The sequence below is a fragment of the Acanthopagrus latus genome, chromosome 19 (assembly GCF_904848185.1).
Source record: "Acanthopagrus latus isolate v.2019 chromosome 19, fAcaLat1.1, whole genome shotgun sequence".
Taxonomy (NCBI): domain Eukaryota; kingdom Metazoa; phylum Chordata; class Actinopteri; order Spariformes; family Sparidae; genus Acanthopagrus; species Acanthopagrus latus.
The window spans coordinates 1865217-1870298 of record NC_051057.1 but is presented as its reverse complement, the minus strand read 5'-3'; the positions used below and the strand labels follow the sequence as shown (position 1 = coordinate 1870298).

Below are 5082 nucleotides of genomic sequence, written 5' to 3'. Positions count from 1 at the left end.
ACTAGAGTAACCATGGTACCAAGTTCTATAATGATGAAATATCTTTACTAGAGTAACCATGGTAACCAGTTCTGGAATGTTGAAATGTATTAACTAGAGTAACCATGCCAACCAGTTCTAGAATGTTGAAATGTGTTAACTCGAGTAACTATGGTAACAAGTTCTAGAATGTTGAAATGCCATAACTCGAGTAACCATGGTAACCAGTTCTAGAATGTTGAAAGGATATAGAGTAACCGTGGTAACCAGTTCCAGAAAGTTGAAATGATATAATTAGAGCATCTGTGGTAACCTGTTTTAGAATGTTGAAATGCTTTGATCAGAGTAACCATGGTAAGCAGTTCTAGAATGTTGAAATGACATAATTAGAGAAACCGTGGTAACCAGTTCGAGGATGGTGAAATGTCTTAACTAGAGTAACCATGGTAACCAGTTCTAGAATGTTGTAATGATACAACTAGATTAATCGTGGTAACGAGTTCTAGAATGTTGAAATACTTTGATCAGAGTAACCGTGGTAACCAGTTCTAGAATGTTGAAATGCTTTGATCAGGGAAACCATGGTAACCAATTCTAGAATGTTGAAATGACGTAAATAGAGTAACCGTTTCAACCAGTTCTAGAATGTTGAAATACTATGATCAGAGTAACCATGGTAACCAGTTCTGAAAAGTTGAAATGTTTTAACAAGAGTAACCATGGTAACCAGTTATAGAATGTTGAAATGATATCACTAGACTAACTGTGGTAACGAGTTCTAGAATGTTGAAATGATATGATCAGAGTAACCGTGGTAACCAGTTCTAGAATTTTGAAATGTCTTTAGTAGAGTAAACATGTTAACCAGTTCTGGAATGTTGAAATATCTTAACTAGAGTAACCATGGTAAGCAGTCCTAGAATGTTGAAATGATATAATTAGAATAACCATGCTAACCAGTTCTAGAATGTTGAAGTGCTTTGATCAGAGTAACCATGGTAACCAGTTCTAGAATGTTGAAATGATATAACTTGAGTAACTATGGTAACCAGTCCTAGAATGTAGAAATGACATAATTAGAGTAATTGTGGTAACCAGTCCTAGAATGTTGAAATGCTTTGATCAGAGAAACAATGGTGACCAGTCCTCGAATGTTGAAATGAAATAACTAGAGTAACTATGGTAACCAGTTCTAGAATGTTGAAATGATGTAACTAGAGTAAACGTGGCAATGAGTTCTAGAATGTTGAAAAGCTTTGATCAGAGTAACCATGTTATTGCCAGACCAGAGATTGTGCGAAAGTCCCTTGGAAAATCCATAAATATATTTAATGGCATACTCCCTCCATAATATGTTTCAAGACTGGCAAAGTTGAACCCTTCCCCAGATACACAGCCAATGATGACAATATTACACTAACTCCCATCCCGTCCTTGCAGAGTTTTTCCACCCTGTGAAGAGGGCCCCATTCTCTGAGCGCCACTTGATGAGGGCGCGGGTCTCATCAGCTGTCCCTTGAACGAAATTACAGTCGACGGATTTAATGCACAATACCGTACATTTTTACACTCCTGATGTGTTTAAGTTGTCAAACTAATAGACAGAAACAGGGAGTATGAGCGGATAACGTTACACGTATTGGTCTTAGACAAGTGCTTTAGGATAAATAAAATTCAACACTTAAATAAAACCTTGGCCTCCCAGACAGACCAATTAATCCAGTATCATGAAACTCATATTTCATTTCAGACACTTGCCCCTTAAATGCAAAGTGAATGGTCACGTTTTACTATTACAACGATACGGAACCAGTGGGCGGCTGATGTCAGAGGTTGAAATGCTTTGATCAGAGAAACCATGGTAACCAGTTCTAGAATGTTGAAATGATATGACTAGAGTAACCGTGGTAACCAGTTCTAGAATGTTGAAATTCTTTGATCAGAGTAACCGTGGTAAACAATTCTAGCCCTCATGTTGTGTTCGTTTCATGTTAAACAATTTTGTGTTCCCGGTCAAAAATGACCGTTCCATTTAAACTCATCATAAAAACTGTAATAATACATATATTATCACTACCTGTTGTGTTAGATCTTTTTATCAACTTCAGTTCTTGTGAACATTACAAGTTTTGAACTTTTGTTTGTTATTTATGGCCTGTATACCTCACTGATCTGAGTGTATACATCTTGAATTCGAGTTCTAAAAAGCATAATTTCTGGATTATTTTCACTATAAAATATAATCAGATGAAACATACTATATTGTTTATTACAGACTACTTAGGGTCACAGTTACCAAGAATATTTGTTTTGAAACCATTTATTTTTTTATACAATCACATAAAGTAACACTAGTCGTGTTCCCGATCAAAAGTGACCGGAATTTTTTATTTGTGTACAAAGGAAATTATCCCAAAACAATTTCCCAATATTACAAGATCGATGTCTTGATACATTAAAGAACAACTAACAAGAACAATAACATTACAATATTCATCACTCTATCAGATTTGTTTTTGCCTAATAACAGAAAAACAACTGAAAAATGTTAAAAATCAGGCTTCTAAACTTGGAGTGGGTTGACTCAAACTTCTCATGCACATTTTGGACAATATGTGCAAGTTGTTGCATGTGCCTTGCACACATATGCATTGCATTTTTGGCACGTCATGCTTGTTTTTACATCTCTTGGCGCACATAGACTGCACCTCTTCCTTTTGTCCCCTCTCTCTCTTGCAGCAGGTGATCTCGCTTCTCCGCCTTGTATCTCTCTCACCAATCCTGCAGAGGCTGGCGTTCGGGGAAGGTGTTGGCGTTGTTGAATGGAGGGTGCTAGCATGGCTTTCCCCAACTCTTCCAGGAATAGCCTCCTCTTGAAACATTTCCCCTGCTTCCATCTTGGATTCACCTCCATCCACAGCACGAATGCGTTGTACGCTGACACATCTAACATGTTGAAAAACACCACCATGGGCCAACGTGCTGTCTTCCTCTGACAAGAATATGTGCCAGTAACCTGCAAAAGTGCACAAAGTAGATAAAATCATGAATACATGCAAATGATACGTCATGATTTGCATGAAGCATCCAGGCATTGTTTTAACTAATCATCTAAAACATGTTTACATATTCAAATACATAGAACTGACTCAGTGTTGTTCATAAATTTAATGTGTACTCCACCAAAACCAAGTCTTACTTTTATAGTGCAGTTCAAACAATCTGATGATAGAGAAGAAGTACATGAAAAATAAAAATCAACATACCTTATCAAGGTTGTCAACTCCGCCTTTGTTCCTGTTGTAATCCAGGATGGCATTGGGTTTCTTGTCCTCCCTGGTGCTCACAGCGGCATCCCTGTGCAGAGTTGTCATCAGGAGCACATTTTTCCTCTTCTTTGGACAGAAGGACACAAGAGTGTGAGTATCGGTGAAGGCAAATCTGGAGGAAAAACGATCCCTGTCCTGAGTAGCAAGTAAGGCTGGAGGCAGCTCAGGCTTGTTTCTTCTGATCGTTCCCACCATGGTCAATTTTTTTTGGAGCAGTTCCTGACCAAGAGTGGAGAAGAAGTTATCACACGTTATGTTGTGTCCCTTGAGACCTGCAGTCATCTCCAGAACCACACGCTTCCCTTGGTTCTTTTCAGGAACACCGTCCGCAGATTTCCCAGTATAAACTTGCATTTTCCAGGCATAACTTGTACTGGCATCACATGTTGCCCATATCTTTATGCCATATTTAGACGGCTTGCTTGGCATGTACTGTTTGAAAGGGCAGCGTCCCCTAAAAGCGACAAGGCGCTCATCCACTGTGACGTTTGGACTTGGGTTGTAGATGAGTGGCAGGCGCTCTACCCACTTGTCCCAAACCTCTCTGATTGCTGCCAGTTTGTCTTGTTGACGACGGCCTGGTCTTGTATCACGGTTGTCAAAGCGAATCACCCGTGACAGCATGTGAAATTTCTGGAGTGACATGGTGGCCGAAAAATTGTCCGACCAGACTCTGCATCCCATAAACTGCTGGTAGATTTGTTTCTGGATCTGTACACACCAGCCAAAATCAAAACACCCATGTATGCGTTCATGTCTGTCTGGGTTACCTCCTTCCAGTTGTCTTTGTAGACCCGTTTCCCTTCCAAGTTGGTCATGTTTACCACTATGTTTTTGATGGAGTCAGTCAGGAACAGTTCAAAGCAGGATTTGATGTCATCAATTCGGGATACGGCATATTTTGTTGGTCCTGGGGTCATCCTGATGACATTGTCAGCTGAAAGCCTACCTTGATTCTCAGGTGGGGATGAAGACCAGGATAAGTTCCCGTTCTTTGACCTGAATGTGACAGCAGCCTCAGCATTTCCATCCTCTTCATCACTGGATTCCTCTCCATCAGTTGATTCTTGGTCTGGATTGTATTCTGTGTCATCTTCATCTTCTGACACTTCCTCCTCTAATCCATCCTCACTGTCAGTTTCCTGGCCTCTCTCCTCCTCATCAGTGTGGTGATCATGTATGTAATCAATAGCCTCACTTGTGGTATATCGACGTGCCATGGCGCTGCCACACAATGAACTCTGAGCACCGCCTCAAAAAAACATTTATATAGGCTATCAAAGCTGCGAGATGATCAATATTACTGAAACAATGTTGCAACTTTCTAAGAACAGGTGATGTTCCCGCGGGAGAGAGACTCTACTGGGCTAAGGTTCCCGTGGTGGTTGCCTGGGACCCAAGGTGTGAGCGTGTGTGTGTGTGTGTGTGCGCGCGCGTGCATGTGTGTGTGTGTGCATGTGTCTGTGTCAATATGAGACAGACACATGCACACACAAATGAGGATGTACCTGAGATCAGTTTTTTACACTAATTGTAGTCTCCCCCATTCATTTCTAATGACTGGTCATTTTTGACCGGGAACACCAAGAGTGTACAAAAGTTGAATACAATACACAAAATTGTATGTAAATAAATTACATTATTTTGTGTGTTGAAATCCTCTTTGTGGACAAAGTCATGGATTCTTAGGTCAGTCTTATCAAATTAAGTACATTTTTCAGATATAAAACTTTTAAATCGGTCAGATTTGACCGGAACACAACATAAGGGCTAG

The 5082-nt window shown here is 40.0% G+C and overlaps 1 pseudogene; it reads right to left on the bottom strand.

Annotated features, from left to right (window-relative positions):
* Nucleotides 1-2548: 2548 nt before the first annotated feature.
* LOC119008285 lies at nt 2549-4703 on the bottom strand (annotated as a pseudogene).
* Nucleotides 4704-5082: the final 379 nt, after the last annotated feature.